This window comes from Schistocerca gregaria, chromosome 5 (assembly GCF_023897955.1).
Source record: "Schistocerca gregaria isolate iqSchGreg1 chromosome 5, iqSchGreg1.2, whole genome shotgun sequence".
NCBI lineage: Eukaryota > Metazoa > Arthropoda > Insecta > Orthoptera > Acrididae > Schistocerca > Schistocerca gregaria.
Window position 1 is genome coordinate 527,597,298 of NC_064924.1, and position 26,497 is coordinate 527,623,794.

A 26,497-nucleotide genomic window follows, 5' to 3' on the forward strand; every position below is an offset into this window, starting at 1 on the left:
CATTTCTGTTCTGGTTGTATTTGTGTGTATGTGAGGCGGGGGGGTGGGGGATGTTAGTCAGAGCAAGTTCTAGAAAGTTCGCTGTGAATGTAACAGCTGTCAACGTATGGTTAAACGATTTGGTGATACGCTGATTTAAGTTTTGGTTTAAATGTTTTGTGGAGGAGTTCATAGAAGAGCGATGAGAAGGCGTTGGATGGTATTATTACGATAATAATCATCTGTTGGAATGTTACTCTACTGTTTTTTTGTTAATGTAAACACACAGTAGTTATGACTTTAAATAGCAGTTTTTAGTAAAATATATACAGCTTTTGACAGAAGAGTAATGGTGCTCTACAGCATTTAGCGCAAAGAACATGAAAACCAAGAAAGAAAAAAGTTCGTAACGTGAAATACTGCTTATATTTCATAAGTGAGGTTATAGTGCGACATCCAGGATGGGACCCGATGACAGGGAACGCGGGCATCAGCCAGAAACTCGAGTAACTGCAGTAAAAAGTAAAACGTGAACTGTTTTATAATCTGCAAATACTGCATATCAAAACAAAACTGCATCTACAAAACGAATACTAAAGTGTGGTGTCTTGTGCCTTTTTCCCCTCTTTGATTTTGATCTGTTGTCCACATTTGTTTTTGAGGAGGTTATTACGGGATGCTGTTAGACTACTGCGAGGCGGTGTTAACGACCGATTGTGGCGTTTGCTTCCCCATGCCAGTGGCCGAATCAATTTTTTACTGAAAGTGGTCGGACATTTATTTGCCGTATAGCACAACTGACGATTTTAACACTGTCCTGCGGAACAAAGCGAGGCTGGCGACGTTTATTCACACTGATTTCTTTTATTTTATGACGTTCATTGGACCACTGTAGTCATTTAAATAAAGCTTTATACAAGTTGTTGTCATTCAGTAATATAATAAGTAACAAAATAAGTAATTCAATACGAAACTTAAACGGTACAGTGGCTATACAAGGAGTATTATAATTTATTACTATATAAAGTCTTTTGCCCTTCTATCTTCCCAATACTTCTTCATTCTTTCAAGTATTTTCTTTTTTCTTCGTCTGAGATCATTCTTCCTGTAGCCCTTTCATTGATCTTCGTTTGTAGTCTGGTTTGTGTGTCTTGCACTTTTGTTTTTTAGATATACCTACTGTAATTTGCAGTTCTCTCAGATCTTCCTTAATTTCTGTGATTCATTTAATATTGCTCTTACTATTCCGTAATGTTTCTATTATCCCCTTACTAATTCGTTTCCTGGTATTCTCATCAGATAACCAAAGAATGAGAAACGTTTCTTCCTGATTGTGCTCATTATTGGTTCTATTTTATCGTGTACTGTTTAATTTGAAGCTGTTCTCCAATACCCACATACCCGATATTGTTTATTTATACATGTCCTAATTATTCTTCTTCCTACTTTCAGTATTTTGTCAATTTCTTCTGTGTTAATTGTTTTGAAGATCGTTTCAGCTGTGTAAATTATTTCTGACTGTGTAACTGTTTTATGAATTTCTAATTTTGCATCTATCGATAGGCTTTTTTTGTTGTATGTGTTTTCGGTAATGGAATTTGCTTTGTTCAGTTTTTTCATTCTATTCCGCCATGATGGTTTTAACTTACACTGTAAGTTACGATTTCATCTAAATATTTAAATTCATCAACAATTTTGATTTCTCGTTCTCCTTTTGTAATTTCGTTTGCAGCTGGTGGGTCAGTTAGCATAATCTCCGTTTTTTCAAACGATATTCTGAGGCCAACTTTCTGTGCTATTTCTTGTGGTGATTTAAATTGTTGCCTGCTTTCTTGAACATTTTTGGGTAGGAGAGCGAGATCACCAGCAAATCCCAAGCAATACATCATTTTTAGCTTTTCCAGTTCTTATGTTCTCTGGGTTATCCTTCTACCATTCTCTCATTATGTATTCGACCGCACAGTTGAACAGTAACGATAATAGACAGTCACTTTGTCTTAAGGCTGAGTGGTTCAGAAATCTGTCCTCTAAACTTTACTTTCTATGTGGTGTTGGTTAAAGTACGTACTAATAATTTAATTAGTTTTGAATGGACCCAGATTCCTCAAAACTTTTAGTATTGAAGGTTTATGGAGACAGTTATATGCCTTCTTAAAATCTACACATGTTATTGCCAGGGGTCTGTTCCGTTTCTTGTACTATGCCATGATCAATTTTAAATTAATGATCTGCTCTGCACAGCTTCACCCTGGTATTCCCCTAACTCCTGTTCTTATTGTTCCTTGATTTTTCCACATAGGATCTCGTTCAAAATCTTGTGTGTTTCGTCTAGGAGGGAGATTCCTCTGCAGACTGCTTTAATAGTGAAGCAGCGAAGAGAATTAATCCAGTCTACCAACGAACGTTTCCTAATAAATTTGCAGATCAATAAGTCGCGTAGTTCGTGTGGCGCTCCGCCTAGCGCTGAGAGAGTGTGTGAACTGGGACGGGTCCGCGAAAGATCCTTCGCACGCCACGAAAGTCCTGAGGACAAGGAAGCAAATATTCCAGCATGACTGCCGAGGACAAAAGTGATCGAGCAACTTTTCACAGCTCGCAGACTCGACGCACTGCATGAAACCCGACAAAAAGTTTAATCCTTTCTGGTTTTGTCGACGTATTCAACAAAGTCCAACTGGAAACTTGTTTACAAGTAAACTGCAACATCTTCAGCTCCTCTGCAAAGGTAAAGTTCTTGTCAGTCCAAACACTGGCTTAAACACCGCAGCAGCTTACAACGCACGGTCCTGTTGGATGTGGGAAGTCCGTCCTTTCCTCTGACCCTTCTGGATTCATTAAATTAGCTGTAGCGAAGTCCTGCTGTTGAACATGGACTCAGAACCGCTGTAAAACTTGGCACATTTCACACAAACAAATCTATGTAAGAGGTGAAATCAACAATAAGGGACATAAATTCCTTGGGCTGGTTGAGGAATGCACAACGGATCTTTCGATTAGTAATATGACTCTCGTTGGCCACCGAGCATGCACTATATTCTTTTATCTCCCGTACTTAAAATGCTTCCGTACTTAAAGTGTTTCGAGCTTCTATTTCCCAGCCGCCTGGGGTGGACGAGCGGTTCTAGGCGCTACAGTCTGGAACCGCGCGACCGCTACGGTCGCAGGTTCGAATCCTGGCTCGGGCATGGATGTTTGTGATGTCCTTAGGTTAGTTAGGTTTAAGTAGTTCTAGGGGACTGATGGCCTCAGATGTTTGATTCCATCCCGGGGGGTATCAGGCCACCCCTTCAAATTAACCTTGCTACATCCGATTGTAACCACGCCGACCCTAAGAAAACTGCAGGACAAAGGCGTAAGCAAAAGAAGACAATTACATTTTCGCTGTTCATGCAATAAAATTTCAGCATGGGGCATGATGGAGCCATTTGAACCATTTAAACAAGAGTGTCGCAATGTCAGAGGAGAGTACGTGTTCTGGGCTTTCTGCTGTGATACAGATAACGGGTGCATCACAATGTGGAAGTGAAATGGGCTGCAACTGGAAACGTACTGCACTCCGAAGCTCAAGTACGAGGGATAGAAAAACTCTTGTGGGCAAAATGGCCAAATGGCACACAGTTCCACCGACAAAGTCTGGCGGTGTATGGACCAAATGCAATGTCGTGTCCAACAGTAGCGCAGTGGAGTCAGTAATTTGACTAAGGCCGTACAGACGTGGGTAACGCAGATCAGGCAGGAAGACGTTCAACATCGACCACAGACTTTAACGTTCCGAGCATTGTTTACAGATACATGGTCTCTATGTTGACAAACAGTGTCAGGCATCTTTGTCAGTTTTAGCTGCAGTGCAGCATTCAGTAAAAATTACTTGGCCTGTCATAATAACCTGCCAACGGCCTAGCAGCAGTGGTAACACCGGTTCCCGTCACATCGAAGTTAAGCGATGTCCTTCTTGGATGGTTGACCATCCGGTCTGCCGAGCGCTGCTGACAAGAGGGGTGCACTCAGCCCTTGTGAGGCAAACTGAGGAGCTACTTGACTGAGAACTATAGGTTCCGGTCTGGTAAACTGACATACGGCCGGGAGAGCGGTGTGCTGACCACATGCTCCTCCACATCGGCATCCAGTGATGCCTATGCGCTGAGAATGACACGGCAGCCGGTCTGTACCGTTGGGCCTTCCAAGACCTGTTCGGACGGAATTTAGTTTAGCCATAATAACGCGGAACTTGCTTTTTGAAGTGCACTCGTAGAATTCCAAGTACGAGATATACTCTAATTTAGCGAGATCATCTTGTAAAATCATTCGAGTAATATTCTCAAATTGAAAGAAGTAACCTGAATGTCCCGTATCCACAAAAACACACACACACATGAATACGCACATATGGAGGACGGTGCAGGTGACCATTGCAGTACAACATAGCCGACAATCTCATCGGGCGAACGCTTCAGACTGACTATTGTAATGCAATGCAACGAGCTACAGAAATTTCTGCGATGCTGTGCAGAAGAAAAGGAAATACCAGTCTCTGTAACAGCTTTGCACCTTTTCTACAGCAGAACTGGATTTAAATTACGTTGCTGCCGATTGCAATGAGCCCTCGCTAGAATCTGCGGAATCGATTCACATTGTGAACCTTAGTGTAACAACGCGATCTCTGTACGATACCACAGTTATTATACCGGAATATTTTGTATACGTCTTTATTATTAATATTTTAAGCATCTGTGGCACTATAAACGTACGGGTGCCAATCAGTTATACTTCATAATGCGTGGACTGGCTAGCATCATATTCGTTCATGAGTAACGGTCTACATCTACATCTACATCTACATCCATACTCCGCAAGCCACCTGACGGTGTGTGGCGGAGGGTACCCTGAGTACCTCTATCGGTTCTCCCTTCTATTCCAGTCTCGTATTGTACGTGGAAAGAAGGATTGTCGGTATGCTTCTGTGTGGGCCTGATTTTATCCTCATGGTCTTTTCGCGAGATATACGTAGGAGGGAGCAATATACTGCTTGACTCTTCGGTGAAGGTATGTTCTCGAAACTTTTACAAAAGCCCGTACCGAGCTACTGAGCGTCTCTCCTGCAGAGTCTTCCACTGGAGTTTATCTATCATCTCCGTAACGCTTTCGCAATTACTAAATGATCCTGTAACGAAGCGCGCTGCTCTCCGTTGGATCTTCTCTATCTCTTCTATCAACCCTACCTGGTGCGGATCCCACACTGCTGAGCAGTATTCAAGCATTGGGCGAACAAGCGTACTGTAACCTACTTCCTTTGTTGTCGGATTGCATTTCCTTAGGATTCTTCCAATGAATCTCAGTCTGGCATCTGCTTTACCGACGATCAACTTTATATGATCATTCCATTTTAAATCACTCCTAATGAGTACTCCCAGATAATTTATGGAATTAACTGCTTCCAGTTGCTGACCTGCTATTTTGTAGCTAAATGATAAGGGACCTATCTTTCTATGTATTCGCATCACATTACACTTGTCTACATTGAGATTCAATTGCCATTCCGTGCACCATGCGTCAATTCGCTGCAGATCCTCCTGCATTTCAGTACAATTTTCCATTGTTGCAACTTCTCGATAGACCACAGCATCATCTGCAAAAAGCCGCAGTGAACTTCCGATGTCATCCACCAGGTCATTTATGTATATTGTGAATAGCAACGGTCCTATGACACTACCCTGCGGCACACCTGAAATCACTCTTACTTCGGAAGACTTCTCTCCATTGAGAATGACATGCTGCGTTCTGTTATCTAGGAACTCCTCAATCCAATCACACAATTGATCTGATAGTCCGTATGCTCTTACTTTGCTCATTAAACGACTGTGGGGAACTGCGTCAAACGCCTTGCGGAAGTCAAGAAACACGGCATCTACCTGTGAACCCGTGTCTAAGGCCCTCTGAGTCTCGTGGACGAATAGCGCGAGCTGGGTTTCACACGACCGTCTTTTTCGAAACCCATGCTGATTCCTCAGAAAGACTGAGCTGATTTTAAATTTCGCGCTCACTTAAGACAAATTCAGACTGGGTGTCACGTCACCTCCCATCAAAACACTCTGCAATGCCATTCTAATGGCTGTATCCACAGTGTCCGTGACATCGCGTCACCGGTCAAGGTTTCTCGGGAAGAAAGTCTTTATGGCTGACGTCATCCGTCCGCAAGCTCATTTCCTCCCGATGCACAGCCATGCATTCATTTCCATATTTCGTTTCGTCGAGGTTTTCGGTCGTTATTCTAAATCTGTTGTTCGTTATTTGTTATAAATTGTTTCGTTTTGTTATTTCTTTTGTTAAAATTTATAATTTTGTATGACGAAAGACTAACTGAAGCAGTGAGACAGCACTCTGAATCGTAGAATGTGAACGTACTAAATTATTTGCCCTTTACTATATTTATAAAGTGGGTTTCTTCAAATTTCGATACCGTATTTAATATTTATTCTGCAACGAAATGGATTGCAATATGGCTGCAACTTGAAGGGAAAAAAGTACTGCGAGTAGAATCAGATTGATGGTAAGTTGAATTCATTTGTATGTTGCCAGACAATGTTTCAGAGAGAAATGGGTTAAAGCCTTCGGACATTGCAAAGTGGCAAAATCGTTTTTTTGAGGAGTATTTTGTTTAAATACGTGTCTGTGGTTGTCTTATTTTGTGTTAAGTTGCTCTCTGGACCGTGTGTCAAATAGTTCTGGAATCATCAATTGCCAGTGTTTATGTGGTTTCACTAGTTAACCGCAGTACAAATAAGGCGCTTTAACTATTAAAAGCCAAATACGAGATGTAACGAGAACCTATAAACCTTGAAGGGAAAGGTGTTGAGGGAGATATGATTATTGCACAAATACCTTAACAATCCAGTTTTTAAGGGGATGTGATGGCAGCTCGTAGCACTGTGTTCATTTGCGCAATTCGGGTTGCAGTTTGACGTAACAAATGAAATAGACCGCTGATTCGACTTTCTAAAGTAATTATAAAATGCAGAGTCCTCTTCCTCGAGCTCCTTGCGTAGTGTGTGAAATTCCCCTTCTGTGTCACGTACTGACATTTTTCGGATTGACACTCTTCTTTGCGTTGTTTTGCACTATGTCTTCCTTCTCTAATGTAAGAGCTACCACTGCCAAACTGCGAACTATTTGAATCCAATAAACATTTTCGTACAAATTCGGACTCCAGCATCCAGGTATACAGGATGCTTCACAAGTCGTGTTACACACTTCTATAGGTTGTAGAGGGGAGTTCGTAATCAAGTTTTACATTGGAATCCATGCCCGGGAACGTCTTCCAACTACGCTACAAAGCGTCAAAGTTATAGGCGCCAGCGCCTGTAAATGTGTGTATATAAGGGTGATTCCGTGATGATGTTGTAAACTCTCAAGGATGATGTGGAAGGATAAATAAGGGTAAGGGTCCCTGTACCGGAAACAAACCCGTGGAAAGTTATAAGCGAAAACCTTTCTGAGTGATGGGAGGCTGGATTTAACATGCCGTCGACATGGAGGTCATTAGAAACGGAGCACAAGTTCGTACTGCGTGACAGATGAGGGAAACCGGCTTTTCAAAGGAACCTCTGAGAGTGGATTGCATGTACCGGTACTGGTCGTAGGTAGGTAATTATCAGAGGTGGTAGTATGGACCGAGACAAGAAAAAAGGTTTGGTAAACACGGGCTTAAGACGTATGACTGAAGAGCTATGAGTAATTGCTGAATAGCGTAGATGTGTCACAGTAGCGAAGATGGGCAAAAGCTCTTAACGTGTGAATTTTAGAGCCCATGTCTACTGGACATTCTCTCATTGTTTTCGTCGATACTACCACTTGTGACAGTTGTCTACCCTGCAATGTTAGCAACGACAGTAGCAGTACATGTATTCCACTGTCAGACGTGTCATTACGGTTTTCGATTGTAACTTTCGACTCGTTTGTTCCCGGTACGGGGCCCTTACCTCATACTGATACATTTATCCTTCTCCGTCATCCTAGAAAGTTTGTATCGTCATCATGGAATCACCCTGTATATACACTACTGGCCATTCAAAGTACTACACCACGAAGATGACGTGCTACAGACGAGAAATTTAACCGACAGGAAGAAGATGCTGTGACAGGCAAATGATTAGCTTTTCAGAGCATTCACACAAGGTTGGCGCCGGTGGCGACACCTACAACGTGCTGACATGAGGAAAGTTTCCAACCGATTTCTCATACACAAACAGCACTTGACCGCCGTTGCCTGGTGAAACGTTGTTGTGATGTCTCGTGTAAGGAGGAGAAATGCGTACCATCACGTTTCCAACTTTGATAAAGGTAGGATTATAGCCTATCGCGATTACAGTTTATCGTATCGCGACATTGCTGCTCGCTTTGGTCGAGATCCAATGACTGTTAGAATATGGAATCGGTGGGTTCAGGAGGGTAATACGGAACGCCGTGCTGGATCCCAACGGCTTCGTATGACTAGCAGTCGAGATGACAGGCATCTTATCAGCATGGCTGTAACGGATCGTGCAGCCACGTCTCGATCCCTGAGTCAACAGATGGGGACGTTTCCAAGACAACAACTATCTGCACGAACAGTTCGACGACGTTTGCAGCAGCATGGACTATCAGCTCGGAGACCGTGGCTGCGGTTACCCTTGACGCTGCATCACAGACAGGAGCGCCTGCGATGGTGTACTCAACGACGAACCTGGGTGCACGAATGGCAAAACGTCATTTTTTCGGATGAATCCAGGTTCTGTTTACAGCATCATGATGGTCGCATCCGTGTTTGGCGACATCGCGGTGAACCCACATTGGAAGTGTGTATTCGTCATTGCCATACTGGCGTATCACCCGGCGTGATGGTGTGGGGTGCCATTGGTTACACATCCGTGTTTGGCGACATCGCGGTGATCCCACATTAAAAGCGTGTATTCGTCATCGCCATACTGGCGTATCACCCGGCGTGATGGTGTGGGGTGCCATTGGTTACACATCTCTGTCACTTCTTGTACGGATTGACGGCACTTTGAACGTTAGACGTTACATTTCAGATGTGTTTCGACCCTTAGCTCTACCCTTCATTGGATCCCTGCGAAACCCTAAATTTCAGCAGGATAATGCACGACCGCATGTAGCAGGTCCTGTACTGGCCTTCTGGATGCAGAAAATGTTCGACTGCTCCTGGGGCCAGCACATTCTCCAGATCTCTCACCAACGTCTGGTCAATGGTGGCCGAGAAAGTGGCTCGTCACAATACGCCAGTCACTACTCTTGATGAACTGTGGTATAGTGTTGAAGCTGCATGGGCAGCTGTACCTGTAAACGTCATCGAAGCTTTGTCTGACTCAACGCCCAGGCGTATGTAGGCCGTTATTACTCGCAGAAGTGGCTGTTCTGGGTACTGATTTCTCAGGATCTATGCACCCAAATTGCGCGAAAATGTAATCACATGTCAGTTCTAGTGTATTTGTCCAATGAATACCCGTTTATTATCTGTATTTCTTCCTGGTGTAGCAATTTTAACGGCCAGTGGTGTACGTACGTTTACAGGTGCCGGAGCCGGCGCCTGTAGCTTTGACGCTTTGTAGCGTCGATGGATGACGTTTCCGGACATGATGGGTTCCTATGTAAAACGTGAGCTACTAAGTCCTCTCTACAACCACTAGGACTTTGTGACATGAATTGTGAAACACCTCGTATAAGCTACCGTCTTGCGTATGTACACTTCGCGCGTACAAGCACTTGAAAATCATCTTGCGAAAGTCGGAGTTCGCGGGATAAACAATTGAGGACAGCCGTGCGAGTGAGGTCACGTTATGGATTGACTTGACGCGACGGACAGTGTGAATATACCCTAATGTGACGGCCAATGTGAATTGGCTTTATTTCCGAACAGATTTCGCTGGACCAGCACGAGGAAGTGCCGCAGGGTGTATAACTCAACCGGCCGCTGTGGGCCGGGCGGGAGGTACGGCGGCCGCGTTGCTGTGGCAACACCGCCACTGCACTGGGGCTCAGCCAGCCGGCGGGCCCGGTCTACCTCGCCAGGGCCGAGGCGAGGTAGGCGCCGCGAGCGGGCGAACAGACTCTGGCCGGCCGGCCACGCCGAGTTGGGCTCTGCCAAGTCGAGACACGGCACGCCGCTCTGCACAAAAGGCACGCCGCGCGGGGTACGCGCAGGTACCGCAGGCGGCGACGCGAGCTGCCAGTGGGGGCGTGATCTGCGCGCACCGCAAGTGGGGACCGAGGCTGCATGTACGGAGACGTTCCGTAACCAGTCAAAATCTCGCATTTCCTAGTCACAACGCGTTTCGGCGCTCGATCTGCAACTGACAATGTTAGATCTCATTTCCCGGTGTAACACGAAACACAAAGTGGTTCAAATGGCTCTGAGCACTATGGGACTTAACATCTGACGTCATCAGTCCCCTAGAACTTAGAACTACTTAAACATAACTAACCTAAGGACATCACACACATCCGTGCAAGACGCAGGATTCGAACCTGCGACCGTAGTGGTCGCGCGCTTCAAGACTGAAGCGCCTAGAACCGCTCGGCCACCATGGCCGGCACTCGAAACACAAGATAGAATGAAATTTTCACTCTGCAGCGGAGTGTGCGCTGATTAAAATTGTGTGCCGTATCGAGACTCGAACTCGGAACCTTTGCCTCTCGCGGGCAGGTGCTCTACCATCTGAGCTACCCAAGTTTGAGTCTCGGTTCCGCACACAGTTTTAATCTTCCAGGAAATTTCACACAAAAAAGTAACTTTATAGAATTCTCAAACTCTTCGATGGCGCTTTGAGCAGTGTTATGCGTGATGGATGGTTGATGAGCAACAGGCACATTCCATATTTTCAGATTTCAGGAAAGCATTTAACACGGTGCTCATCGCAGGCTGTTAGCAGAGGTACGCCAGTCGGTGTGGCCGAGCGGTTCTAGGAGCTTCAGTCTGAAACCGCGCGGCCGCTACGGTCGCAGGTTCGAATCCTGTCTCGGGCATGGATGTATGTGATGTCCTTAGGTTAGTTAGGTTTAAGTAGTTCTATGTTCTAGGGGCCTGATTACCTCAGATGTTAATTCCTATAATTCAAATGTGTGTGAAATCTTGTGGGACTTAACTGCTAACGTCATCATTCCCTACGCTTACTCACTACTTACTCTAAATTATCCTAAGGACAAACACATACAGCCATGCCCGAGGGAGGACTCGAACCTCCGCCGGTATCAGCCCCACAGTCCATGACTGCAGCGCCTTTGACCGCTCGGCTAATAACGCGCGGCTAAGTTCCATAGTGCTCAGAGCCATTTGGTTTGAACGGAGATACGAGTATATGGAATAAGTTCTCACATATGTGAGTGGCTCGAAGACTTCTCAAATTGTCCTCGACGGCAAGTGTTCACCAAAGACAAGAGTTCCACCAGAATTGCCCCAGGGAAGTGTGATAGGACCCTATATACATAAATGATTTTGCGGACAGAGTGCGGTTGTTTGCTGATGATGCCGTGGTGTACGGAAAGGTTGAGCCACTATAGGAAGATACAAGACGACTTCGCCACAATCTCCATTTGGTCTGATGAGTGGCAGCTAGTCCTAAATATGGAAAAATTTAAGTTAATGAGAATGAGCAGGAAGACCAAACCTGCTTGGCAGTGTCAAGTCATTTTAATATCTGGGCATAACGTTGCAAAGCAATATAAGGTGGAACTGTGGAAGGGAAGACGAATGGTCGACTTCGGTTTACTTGGGGAATTTTAGGAAGGAGTGGTGGTGGTGGTGGTGGTGGTGGTTAGTGTTTAGCGTCCTGTCGACAACGAGGTCATTAGAGACGGAGCGCAAGCTCGGGGTAGGGAAGGACTGGGAAGGAAATCGGCCGTGCCCTTTCGAAGGAACCATCCCGGCATTTGCCTGAAACGATTTAGGGAAATCACGGAAAACCTAAATCAGGATGGCCGGAGACGGGACTGAACCGTCGTCCTCCCGAATGCGAGTCCAGTGTGCTAACCACCGCGCCACCTCGCTCGGTAGGAAGGAGTGATTCACCTGTAAAGGAGACCCCATGTAGCACGCTGCTGCGACCTATTCTTGGGTGCTGCTCGAGTGTTTGGGATCCGTACCAGGTCGGATTGAAGAAAGACATCGAAGCAATTCAGAAGCAAGCTGCTACATTTGTTACCGGTAGGTTCGAGCAACAAGTAAGAGTTACGGAGATGCTTCGGGAAATGAAAAGTAATTCCGTGGAGGGAGGGCGACGTTCTTTTCGAGAATCACTACCGAGAAAATTTACAGAACCGGCATTTGAAGCTGACTGCCGAGCGATTCTACTGCCGTCATCATACACTACTGGCCATTAAAATTGCTATACCAAGAAGAAATGCAGATTATAAACGGGACAAATATATTATACTAGAACTGACATGTGATTACATTCTCACACAATTTGGATGCATGGATCCTGAGAAATCGGAATAATGTAGATAGAGAGGTAGAAATTGACACACATGCTTGGAATGACATGGGGTTTTATTAGAACCAAAAAAATACAAAAGTTCACAAAATGTCCTACAGATGGCGCTTCATCTAATCAGAATAGCAATAATTAGCATAAGAAAGCAAGACAAAGCAAAGATGATGTTCTTTACAGGAAATGCTCAATATGTCCACCATCATTCCTCAATAATAGCTGTAGTCGAGGAATAATGTTGTGAACAGCACTGTAAAGCATGTCCGGAGCTATGGTGAGGCATTGGCGTCGGATGTTGTCTTTCAGCATCCCTAGAGATGTCGATCGATCACGATACACTTGCGACTTCAGTTACCCCCAAAGCCAATAATCGCACGGAGGGTCCTGGGAGGCTAAGCATGACGAAAGTGGCGGCTGAGCACACGATCATCACCAAACGACGCGCGCAAGAGATCTTTCACGCATCTAGCAATTTTTTTTTGTTCTAATAAAACCCCATGTCATTCCAAGCATGTGTTTCAATTTTTACCTCTATATCTGCATTATTCCGTGTTTTATTAAGTTTTCAGATTGATACTGACTTTTTGATCACCCGGTAAATCGAAAGAAATCAGTTTTAACAGCTGTGCAGCTGTCGATTGTAAACGACTCTAACAGTTAAGTAGTGTGTTGCCATAGATCAAGAGGGATGCCAACTTCATATCGGACGCTAAAAGGAGTCAGTATCTTAGTGTTTTTCCACTGAAAATAAAAATAATTGCACGATATTGTCTCTAGAAAAGTGATCAACTTAACGGATTGTCCCAGCGTGCTTTTATACGGCACGCCTGGGTGTAGCGAAACAGCCAGGCGGAAAACGAGTAAAAAACGTATCGGCGATAAAACAAACACCGTAGATAGTTGGCACGATAACCACCATTATCAATTTAACGCACAAATGCGAAGAACTTACCACGTTTTAGGAGTGAAGAACGAATCGCCAAGCTCCACAACCGGGAATTTACTACTTTTGCGTGGAACGATAAACCAAGCAAGAGGAGGAGAGAGGGACGTAAGTGGCAATTACACGTGCAGCCAGGCGGCGAGATGTATGTGCGCTGATTGCGTACCCGCGCGGCGCGCAATTCTTCCCGAGCTGTCACGAGAGTGGAAAGAACATTAACAGTCGCCACTTCCGCTATTTAAAACTTCAGCGAAAATTGCATTGCTGCGTCTGCGAAGCAGTACACTTCCCATGCTCGGTTACGTTCAGTTGCGAGAATGCGATAAAGGCACTATTTGCCGTTAACTTTGGTATGCTATCAGTAGTTTTACTAATAATTTTATGCTAAACAGAAGAAGCTCGATTAAGTCAACGACGTTTCCCAGTATTGCAGCTACACAATTAAAAATTAGCTTGGCTCGTAACGATATAACAGTGCCGCTAAATAATTTCTGTAGTAACTTCGAAAAGTATCAGGAAACAAGAAATTGTTATTGCGAACTGTTGTTAAAGTAGCAGGGAGCACTAAGCCATAGAAGCTTTTTGTAGACGTAAATCAGTGATAACTAAGAAAAGGATTGGAAGAAATAATATGCTGTTGAAATCTGGTCTAGCGAAGGATATTTCCTGCGAAAGAAAAAGTCGCTCAGTGCTGGTCGAAACTAAACCATGTTGACACTGGAAAGTAAAACTCAAAAACTGAAATACATTATTCAGGCAAACAAGGATTCCTTAGAAGGCGGTTTTCACACAGTGGAGTGGCAGGAGGAAGGAAGGAAGGAAGGTGTTGTATCCCACCTGGAAGGCGGCGCGTGGTTCTGTTCCTGTAAACGGAAGGGTAGGCCGAATGTAGGAAGTGAGTAGGAGCAGGTGAGCCAATAATCTCTCGGTACTGCTCTTAGAAATGGTTTTACTATCTTACTACACAATAAATTGAATTCATAAACTCTAACTTAACTTTGGCTGAGACGAGTACGTAGGTGCGAAGCTGTACATCAAATCTAACATCGGGTAGAAGTTACAAAGGCAAAATCTGTAGTGGCTGGCCCACAATGAACTAGAAACAATGTTCTTGGTCGTCTACTCGGAAGCAAATGGGTGGAATCTGGAGCGGCGCTCGTAGAACTGCACAGAGAGCGCTGTCGTCGGTGTCGGCGTCGTAGTGCCAACCTATGAACTTGTACCTACGCCGTGGCATCGTAGCTATTGATACCGCAGAAGGGAGTTAGTGGAAGGAATAGAACGCTATTGAAACAACGGCATACTTCAGAGTACGTCGAATGGAGTGGCCACAAATTTTCCACGTTCTCACAATTAATCGGAAGATTATTCCGAATTTAACTTGTTGTCTAAACTTTTATAACGAAAGAGGATTAAAAAGGGCCAGAATTTAGACAGTGGACTGCGCTACAGTTTAGTCTATTACCTTATCCCTCACGTCCGTTGCCTTTAACGACTCTCAAACAAATCGTCACTTTCCAACATGACACAGACCTCGGACTTCGATAAGGACCAGCCTGTCACAACTAGCAAGATTTCCTCAGGAAATGGAAAATTCGTGTTTTAACATCCTAGGCAAAAATATAAGCTGGCTGAAAAATAAAAATCCTCTTGTGTACCCGAAGCTAATAGTAGCTTTGGTGACGTGTACGTAGTGAGGAGAGATGTGGATCAGGAGAACCTCTCTCGCAGTCACGACCTGTTCAATGCGTCCAAGGCAGAGGTCGTGTGACTAGGGCTTTCCATCGGGTAGACCGTTCGCCGGGTACAAGTCTTTCGATTTGACGTCACTTCGGCGACTTGCGTGTCGATGGGGATGAAATGATGATGATTAGGACAACACAACTCCTAGTCCTTGAGCGGAGAAAAATCTCCGACCCAGTCGGGAATCGAACCCGGTCCCCTAGGATACACAGTCTGTCGCGCTGACCACTCAGCTACCGGGGGCGGATCCAAGGCAGAGGTAAAACGCAATGCAGCATATACCCTGTGTAACACTTGGCGCTAGGCTGATGTGACCGAATGGCTAAAAAAGCGGTCTTCTTTCTTCTACTAATGAAGCCTCACACTGTAAAAGAAATCACGTAATTCGCCTGTTTACCGCCTGACATTGACCCCGAGAGAGCACCGGAATGGCAGTTGCCGAAGAATACGTGTTGAACTTCTGCTAAAAAAAGCGACCGAGCCGAGGTTCTCATTGGTGGCTAGACATACGTAGAACTCGCTCTGCTATGAGGTGGAAGTTTCTGCATAATCCTTCCAGGTCTGGTTCCGACATATCCATTTGATGCCATATGGCCCCCTTTCCCAAGTGAAAACTACGTGCTTGTAAGAATATAGACACACCTGTAGATATTGTTCTTTGGGTACCCAATCTACCCTTACATATCTCTGTGAGGCCAGAGGATTACGGAAGGCACACGGATGCCGCATCATCGGAATTAAGTTTGGGTTTGGTGCGTGCCGATAGAGTGCACAGCAACTAATCGGTCTACTCTGAGCGAGCCTCCAGGGCGGGTCGTGGGTGCGCGCGATCACACATAGAATTGAGCAAGTTTAGAGACAGCATTGATATTTGTGGATTGGTAGACACATTAACACAAGTTTGGTATCGACCCGTATATTGTGCACCGTGTTGTTATTGCGACTCTGCCTGTACCGATCGGAAGATCACTCCCGATGTTCGTTTATAAACATACGAACAATTACCATGAGCGCAAATGATGATTTGAACACTGCACTCGAATCCATTGCAGCATTCCAACTGAACGTTAGGCACCAATGGGGACGAAATGCAGTTGGCTGTGGGGAGCGAACATCCACCATCCAGAAGGACAGTTGTAGGTTCGCATCATCACGTTACGTCACCAACCAGGGAAGTTACTCGACGCTGCACCAGAGGCAAATGATGTGCGAACGTGGCATCGGTTCCAGTTGACAGGAGGCGTTAAGGACGTACATCGCACAGGCCGTCCTCATTCGACAGGCGCACAGGATATGGCGAGTATCCAATACTTTTGAGTCAAAGGAACCGTGGGCTGAGCGCTTCAGAACTGAATGCGTCGATCGAAGAGGCTACCGGACGTTATGCGTTGCGTCGAAGTCTTAGGAGACGACTGCATGGTGCGAATCTGCGTTTCCGACGGCCATGCCGAGCACCACGTTGTACATCGCGGCACCATGGACTCCGGTAGAGATGGGCACCAAACCATGCAAAAATGGACGCTCCGGGACTGCCGTCGGGTGTTGTTTACTTGTATAACTCAGATATGTTTGTACCATGATAATCGCAGTCATTGTGTTTGGAGACAACGCGGTAATATCGACCGCCTCCAACACTGTGTCCCACATGTGCAACAGGATGGTTGTGGATTGATTGGGGCCACCGCACTCCTCTTGTGGTGTTGAGGGCCATCTGACTGCTCTACGGTACAGGGACGAGGTCCTGTAACCAATAGTGGCACTGTAGCGGCAACATTTTGCCGATAGTTTCTTCTTGTTGGATAATAACTCGCGTGCTTATCGAACTGTTCTCTCGCACGTTAGTTCCAGATATTAGAATCACCAGAATGGAGTGGGCTGCCTCTTACCCGGACATGTACCCAATCGAACACGTCTGGGATCGACTGAAACGAACTGTTTTCGGACGTCGATAACGACCACGTACTGAGTCTAACTTCCGCAGAACCGCCACTGATGAATGAGACGGTTTGGACAGGTGCTGGCTTGATTATCTCATCGATGATATGCCCCGACGAAATCAAGCCTGTGTCGAGCAAGATGTTGCTTAGGAGTGCTGTGAACACGCCTCCCCCTCCCCCTCCCCCCCCCCCTCTCCTCCCACCCAAGAGACGATTTAGTCATTACACAAATGTTTGTTTCTTTAACTTGGTAATGTGGACACACTGCATACGGATATATACCCATACCACAGAGCCAATTTTTGTACCTGTACCACGACTCACAAAATAAAGGGCTAATTCAAAATTTGTGTTGATGTGTGCGTAAATTCTATACTAATCGCGACAAGGCAGAATATTTAATCCAGTCCTGTGGGGCACTGAAGTGTAATAACAGAGGATCAATTTCGTATTTACTGATAGAAATTTCAATTCACTGCAGCGACCGTATCAATTCTGAGAGCAATGGCTAACTTGAACAGAACGGTGAAATTGTGTGAGTAGAACGGTGCTGTGAATGCTAGACGTTGCAGAGACATTTTCGCTGAACTTAAAGCGGTTTATGGTTGGGTTGTTGTGGGGGAGGAGACCGTACAGCGAGGTCATCGGTCTCATCGGATTAGGGAAGAACGGGGAAGGAAGTCGGCCGTGCCCTTTCAAAGGAACCATCCCGGCATTTGCCTGGAGCGATTTAGGGAAATCACGGAAAACGTAAATCGGGATGGGCGGACGAGGGGTTGAACCGTCGTCCTCCCGAATGCGAGTCGTGTGCTAACCACTGCGTCACCTCGCTCGGTGAACTTAAAGCATAATAAATTCAGTGCTCTTTATCAACAGTTCGTCATTTCAAACGACCTTTTTCATCCTTTTACGTGTAGTGAGAAGTAATAAGGGTAGAATTTTGATAGGGCGCATGTCACTTAGGTACACAGTTACAAACTGTAATACCGTGGTATGTGTATCTTGGGACTAAGTTTTTCCTCCGGTTATGTCCAAGTACACTCTTGGAAATTGAAATAAGGACACCGTGAATTCATTGTCCCAGGAAGGGGAAACTTTATTGACACATTCCTGGGGTCAGATACATCACAGGATCACACTGACAGAACCACAGGCACATAGACACAGGCAACAGAGCATGCACAATGTCGGCACTAGTGCAGTGTATACCCACCTTTCGGAGCAATGCAGGCTGCTATTCTCCCATGGAGACGATCGTAGAGATGCTGGATGTAGTCCTGTGGAACGGCTTGCCATGCCATTTCCACCTGGCGCCTCAGTTGGACCAGCGTTCGTGCTGACCGCGTGAGACGGCGCTTCATCCAGTCCCAAACATGCTCAGTGGGGGACAGATCCGGAGATCTTGCTGGCCAGGGTAGTTGACTTACACCTTCTAGAGCACGTTGGGTGGCACGGGATACATGCGGACGTGCATTGTCCTGTTGGAACAGTAAGTTCCCTTGCCGGTCTAGGAATGGTAGAACGATGGGTTCGATGACGGTTTGGATGTACCGTGCACTATTCAGTGTCCCCTCGACGATCACCAGAGGTGTACGGCCAGTGTAGGAGATCGCTCCCCACACCATGATGCCGGGTGTTGGCCCTGTGTGCCTCAGTCGTATGCAGTCCTGATTGTGGCGCTCACCTGCACGACGCCAAACACGCATACGACCATCATTGGCACCAAGGCAGAAGCGACTCTCATCGCTGAAGACGACACGTCTCCATTCGTCCCTCCATTCACGCCTGTCGCGACACCACTGGAGGCGGGCTGCACGATGTTGGGGCGTGAGCGGAAGACGGCCTAACGGTGTGCGGGACCGTAGCCCAGCTTCATGGAGACGGTTGCGAATGGTCCTCGCCGATACCCCAGGAGCAACAGTGTCCCTAATTTGCTGGGAAGTGGCGGTGCGGTCCCCTACGGCACTGCGTAGGATCCTACGGTCTTGGCGTGCATCCGTGCGTCGCTGCGGTCCGGTCCCAGGTCGACGGGCACGTGCGCCTTCCGCCGACCACTGGCGACAACATCGATGTACTGTGGAGACCTCACGCCCCACGTGTTGAGCATTTCGGCGGTACGTCCACCCGGCCTCCCGCATGCCCACTATACGCCCTCGCTCAAAGTCCGTCAACTGCACATACGGTTCATGTCCACGCTGTCGCGGCATGCTACCAGTGTTAAAGACTGCGATGGAGCTCCGTATGCCACGGCAAACTGGCTGACACTGACGGCGGCGGTGCACAAATGCTGCGCAGCTAGCGCCATTCGACGGCCAACACCGCGGTTCCTGGTGTGTCCGCTGTGGCGTGCGTGTGATCATTGCTTGTACAGCCCTCTCGCAGTGTCCGGAGCAAGTATGGTGGGTCTGACACACCGGTGTCAATGTGTTTTTTTTTTCCATTTCCAGGAGTGTATTTTAAGTCCGATGCTAAAGAGATGCTATAGCAAGTAATTCGGAACCAACTCTGAATAGCAAACACTAAGTGCGAAGAATACATGTTGCATCCAAGACGGCGGCTTCTGAAATGGCGGCCATGTTGGTAATACAACCTTACAGACCCCCTCTCCCTCTCTCGTCTTATTCTGCATTACTTTAAATTTCTGTTTAATCAGATGTTTTGTTTTAAAAGAGTGGTTTCACACTCATCGACCGACCTGTAAATTCTGACCATTTGCTGTTGGTCCGTGCCACCATAGCAAATATTTACGGATGTTGACTGATGTTTAGTGAGGTCTCGCAACATTACAGAAATGAAGTTACCTCAAATTGCCATAATGTGGCTTCGAATTTTTGATACACGGAAGGATTCATCAAAGGTCAAAAACATGAAAAACAATTAAAAGGCTCATTTTTAAGCCATGAACTTCTCGAATTTTGGTCTGACATTGTAGCCTAATCACAGAAACGTCACTCTCCCCTGTTGGAAACTTCACAGTGTAGAAACAAAACAGGAGAAAAAAACCTGTCGCGTGTGCCATAGTCTCAGCTTTAACACTGTTTAAAAGTTGTTCTCAGTCCAAGAAACGTGCTGAGACCTCGATACGTATTAAAGGCATCTGCACGTGTGTTAGACCAAATGTGTTTTAACTTATCTACGATATTTTTGCTTGCGACACATACTTTTATCATAAATGTGTGCAAAACGATCTACATTTGTCCTCTGTTGGCGCATCTCAGTACTTGATATTGCCCTAAAGTAAGTGCTAACTGGTCAGGTGAAAGACCATACGTATGATGCCGAGATATCCTGCCCGGGCGAGAGAGAAAGAGACAGAGAAAGACAAAACACATTTCGAAAACGAAAACCAGTTTACGCGTCGGCAAGGGCGCGAATAGCGAAATTAAAAGACGTAGTGGCTATTACGAGTCCCTTTGGGTGGCTCAGAAAACAAAATAAAAACTTGAAAGTGTGAAAAGTGGATCGAAAGATAAACTCTACGCGGAACTACTGCTTAAAACATTTAGTCACAATGACAGCCTGTTTACGAGACCAGCTTGTACGATGTAAAACATAGTGCTGGCCTCGGAAACAAGTTCGTTACCAACAGCTTACGTAACGTAATAGAAAAATACAAAACGCCCGTGTGTCCAGGAAACCTGAGTGCGTAAAAACAGAAATGGAACGCGATTTTCAAGGACGGAGGAACGGTTGAGACCAAGAAGGCTGTTTTTCAGTCTATTCACACAAAATCGTTTACAAATGAATCTCACCGCTTGGCGTACCCGAACAGGCAGTTACAGTGCTAATAGTTACAACAAAAGACGTGTAAAACCAGCAGCTCTACTCGTGCCGTCAGAGGATCATTTGGAAGTTGGAATGGCGCGCCGTGGTCTTCAGCGATGGTCGATTGCGCGTACGGCTTAGACCTGGTAAGCGCTGTCTCGTAGAGTGCGCTCGTGCAAGACACGCTGGCCCGCCCCAGGCCTTATGGTGGTCTAAGGTGCGATCACCTACAACTCGTGTTCATCTTTGTTGTTTCCGTAGGGGGGGGGGGGGGCGCTAAGAATAATGCTCACCCAGACGGTGCCTGCGAAACTCATCGTGCTGTGCACGGTGTGCGGCAACTTCCCTGGCCGGAACGATGTCCTGACTTGTCTCCAGTCGAGACGAGAAGTGACTCATGTCACCCGTCAATTAACAACTCTTACAGAACTATTTGAACAGGTCAACTGGGCGTGGCATATAGTATCCCCGGTCATTATTTGCCATCTGTACGATCGACTGGATTCCAGAGTCACCACGTGCGTTGCCCCTCGTGGAGGCTACTCCACGCATTAATATGAGGGTTTCAGCATTTGTCGATAACTGGTACCCTATGTATGCTTCGATTTTTTAAAGTAATTTGCCGCCAACACTCTAATAGAAGAGTAATGAGTCTTTCAGATTACTTGTGCCTAATAAGGAAGCCATACTGTATGAAACTACCTGACAGATTAAAACTGTGTGCCGGACCGAGACTCGAACTCGGGACCTTTGCCTATCGCGGGCAATTGCTCTACCGAGTTACCCAATCACGACTCAGCCCCGTCCTCACAGCTTTACTTTAGCCAGTACCTTGCCTCCTGCCTTCCAAACTTTACAGCTCTCCTGCGAACCATGCAGAAGTTTCATATCAGCGCACACTCCGCTGCAGAGTCAAAATCTCATTCTGGAAACATTCCCCAGGCTGTGGCTAATCTATGTCTTCACAATATCCTTTCTTTCAGAAGTGTTAGTTCTGCAAGGTTCGCAGGAAAGCTTCTGTAAAGTCTGGAAGGTAGGAGACGAGGGACTGGCAGAAGTGAAGCTGTGAGGGCAGGGCGTGTGTCGTGATTGGGTGTTTCAGATGGCAGAGCACTTGCCTGCGAAAGGCAAAGGTCCTGAGTACGAGTCTCGGTACGGCACACAGTTCTAATCTACCAGGAAGTTTCATATCAGCGCACACTCCGCTGCAGAGTCAAAATCTCATTCTGGAAACATTCCCCAGGCTGTGGCTAATCTAGGTCTTCACAATATCCTTTCTTTCAGAAGTGTTAGTTCTGCAAGGTTCGCAGGAAAGCTTCTGTAAAGTCTGGAAGGTAGGAGACGAGGTACTGGCAGAAGTGAAGCTGTGAGGGCAGGGCGTGTGTCGTGATTGGGTAGCTCAGATGGCAGAGCACTTGCATACGAAAGGCAAAGGTCCTGAGTTCGAGTCTCGGTACGGCACACAGTTCTAATCTACCAAGAAGTTTCATATCAGCGCACACTCCGCTGCAGAGTCAAAATCTCATTCTGAATACATAGTGTATTTTTCGTGAAAGAGCTCGACTGCCAACCTGCACCAATCGCCAGTCCACTGCAGGTTTTCCTGCATTTCCTTACCGTTTCCTGGCGTTTCCAACTTTCCTATACACAACACCGCCATTTAAAGAACTGACTCACGGGACTTCGGACATTACCCACCAGATTATTTGTATATTTCGGGAAAAGTATGTGTTCAAATGTGTGTGAAATCTTATGGGACTTAACTGCTAAGGTCATCAGTCCCTACTTAACCTAAATTATCCTAAAAAAAACACACACACCCATGTCCGAGGGAGGACTCGAACCTCCGCCGGGACCAGCCCGGGAAAAGTAACGGCCCAATAACCTTCCCTTGGAGTACTTGTGAAATTACTTTTACATCTGACGATTTTGTGTCGCAAAGGTCGACGTCTTGATGTCTACCTGTTGCGCAGTCCTGAACCCAGTCACAAAGCTGGTTCGACATTCTGAGAAAAATCTTTGGGCCAAAATCCGAAAACTGAATTTGGATGAAAAAGAAATCTCAGGACATCCACCAAGTCACAGAAAAAAATCTTGCAGATACCACCAGAAAGCGGCGATTATAGCTTATGGTCATCTGTAAATGCAATCGACATCAGCCTTATACATGAAAAACCGCAGTAAGATTAACAGAAGATAATGAAGAAGGAAAACAAATTGGCATTCATGATGAAATCATTCAAGGTAGAGCCCCAGTCATTCAATTTATAGCCCCAATTCTCGATACATACAAATTTTGCTGAGAAGCCCAACTGACAGAAGAATGTAAGAAGAAACACAGCGGACAAATGAAGGGAGACTGTGAGAAGAAGACAAGGCTAAATAAGTCCAGGCGCTCTCCTGAAATGGCCACAACGAATTAAAATGAAAAGGCGAAAAAAATGGAAATACAACAACAATAACAACTTCATTGACAGAAAACACCACTGAGAGGGGCCCTCGTGATACCATTTTTTCTACACGAGTTCAACCGCAGGAAGGAAGTGCGTGTCTCCAGCACTGCGGGAACTTCCTCCTGATCGACGCCATCTGCTGGCACAAGAAAACATTGCGACCCTTTCTTCGCTGAGGGCTCAGGCAAGGGGGAACGAAAACGCGCGCTGACTGCAGAGTGTGTAATGGCGCCGGAACGCCCGGAGCAGCCAGCCACGCAACACGCTGAAGGCAACTGCTTCGTGTCCACCGCACGCACTCCCCAACACGGTCATTACAGATTCCGCCGCCGACCACCGACCGACCACTTTCACATTTTTGCCGCTTTCTATTTGCCCTCCCGAGCTGCTCAATGGACGGAAGAGAGAAAATATTTCTCGGCCGCACTGCCGTGTCTGCGGTACAACCCAACGCTGCTACCGTGCGTTTTGTAAGTAGCACATTCTTCCGTTACCTGAGACGCGTTCAAAATATACGCTGCTGTTATGATACCGGCATATAGAAAGAGGCAGTGCAGGCCTTGGGGCGATAACAGGCTAGAGAAAGCTCTTAAGGTGTCTCCATCTCTAGCTTGTATCCACGTGGTAGAGGACCCGAAACAGGCCAGCTTCACACCGCAACTCGCTACCGCATACACTCATCGGCTCTACCTGACACACCCACTGAGTTCCAACTGTGTAACACAAAATCTGTGTCAGTTATTTTTGAGACTGCAAAAATACTTTCCTACCATATCCTTCTTCCAAATCACGCCAGTTCGCCTGAAGCCTGAGCTGTCAGAGTGTTACTATTCAGGCTTTATACTACGTTAGTGTACTAAGAACAGAATAAGAATACGCCCTCACTCTCAGTTCATTCAGATATATTCCGATTGAATCGTATTAAGCATCTATTCATAACCTTCTTTACTGCGCCGTTGGTCGAGACACTGGACTCGTACTGGAAATAGGAGAGTGTAAATACGCATTGGGTTTGATTTATATTAATGTATGTTTTCAAGAGCTACCCTGTGTTGGCGTTCAGTTGTTAGACATTCCCAACGCCGCCGAGCCACACAAAACTATACAAGCTGCACCAAGTCACTTCAGGCGAAAATCGGAGTCATTGTTGCTCCACCGGAGCATGGCTCTAATTCTGGCGACATTCTTTTAAGCTTTCCGTGGATCGTTCAAGACTGTTTAAGAAGGCCACGCCTGATCCCTTGTCCTAGCCTTACCAAAAAAAGTGATTCATCTATGTCAAGCTTGCTTACGTAAGTAAACTGCGATTAACACAATGTATTTTCACACGTGTTACGAAGACTATTTTTTATTTTTTATTTATTTATTTATTTTTTTTTTTTTACCGCATCATGTTTTCAGTACTACAGTCTCTAGTCATGTGTCACCAAAAGATACTCTGTAGAGTATAGCAAATTTTAGGTCTTAAGGGGGCAACCACTTTCTTCTCCCGATGGCAAGAGCAATCTTAACTCCTTGATAACGTGATGTTTTTACTTCAGGGGAATCTGGTAAAGGTTACGTACGGCATAACCAAGTCAATTAGAAAATAACTGTAAACGATAATCTGTATCAGTTGTCACTAAGAATGTTCTCTTATGTTGTGAACACGCTTCGTTTTCGTAAATTTACGGTCTATGAGGCCAATAGAAAAATAGTTTGCTGATTATACTAGTCACCGGTTCCAGAACCGGAATGAGTGTTTACATTTTATACAAAATGAACTGCATCGTTGTTTTCGATCTGCCTGTAGGATCGTGCGCCAATGTTTTCGCAACAACCACGGATCAACAACAGTGCTTTTGGTGCCGGGCACAGAACTGACATGACACAACGTGAAGTACAAGTTTCAAGAACAATTCTGAGACGTCAAATAAAACAATTCGGTATCAAACATCATTTGTTAGACAACGGATAGAATACAGCATACCAAAGTCTCATTCTGCAAACCCGAAAATTCATTACAGGGATTGATCTTTCATATACTATTTCTCAAAGTTTGCTTGATAGATACTGCAAGAGAAAACGGCTACTTGTTGTCAGAAAGCGGTTTCTCTGCAAATTACAGTATTTATTTGTTTTACCAGTACCTAGAAGAATGATAAATTAACTGGCATGAAAAGAAAAAATGAAAAGTATGATTCTACTTCTTAAATAGCTGTTCAGCGAATTTGTAGCATAATTTTAGTACAACGTTTCGTGTTTACTCTTTAAAGAATACTAGGTAATAGCGCTTGAAATATATATTTGCGAGTGGCTTTATACTTCTTGAACTGTAGCTGTCGAAACTCAACAAATATACGTTAGTAACATACGATCCCGTGGAAGAAACGAAGACGACGGTTCCCACGGACGTCTTCAGATCTGGTAGTAACACGTTCTCAGTGCCAAGTTGTTAGACAACAAAAATTTCGCTGAGCTTACCTGTGGGTGGTTATCCAAAGTTCTATCGAGCCCCTGCCTCGCTGCTGAGAGTTACGTCCAGCAGACAGTTCACTGCCACACAGATGTACAGGACACGAGAAGTTACGACTAAATGTCACTCGCAACACAGCAGCGCCCACACACAACAGTCCTCCACGGCGGTCCGCGTGCGACTGGAGTCTCCCAAGACGCTGACTACTGGAGTTACCGCGGCGGCGCCTCGCCACGCGGGCACCCTCTGCGCATGCGCGAGTCCGCGCGCACCTGTTGGAATTCCTAAGTCATTACAATGCGAGAGGGACGCTTACGGGAAGGTGAGCAGTGACAGACCAGAAACCGGTTGCCAAAAGGTTCTACGGGAACGGAGAGTGGGCCACCGATGGTGGAACTTCGGCCGGACGAGTAATACTGAAACTTGGGCGAAACACACTGGTAGTGGAACGAATGCAGTGTCTGTTTGAACAAAATCCTTTCGGATTTTAGGTCGCAACTGGGTAGAGTCTACAAGGTGTATCAAACATTGAAATGACAAATACCAATGACATAACGATATGCACATGTACAGATGGCGGTAGTATCGTGTACACAAGGTATAAGAGGGCAGCGCATTGGCGTAGATGTCATTTGAGCTCTTATTTGTACTCGGGTGATACAGGTGAAAAGGTTTCTGACGTGATTATGTCGGCACGACGGGAATTAACAGACGCTAACGCCGAATGGTAGTTGGAGCTATAC

General features: G+C 45.8%; 1 protein-coding gene across 7 annotated transcripts in view; it reads right to left on the bottom strand.

Moving 5' to 3' along the window:
- Positions 1 to 26,048, bottom strand: part of LOC126272819 (uncharacterized) — a 468,602-nt gene extending 442,554 nt beyond the window's left edge. For 2 of the 7 annotated variants that reach the window (XM_049976010.1, XM_049976011.1), the window contains exon 1: positions 25,763 to 25,959. The gene's annotated coding sequence lies outside the window, so the exon portion shown is untranslated. Of the gene's footprint in view, positions 1 to 25,762 lie in introns of all 7 variants that reach the window. The other 5 variants (XM_049976013.1, XM_049976015.1, XM_049976008.1 and 2 more) reach the window with 4 other exon arrangements.
- Positions 26,049 to 26,497: the final 449 nt, after the last annotated feature.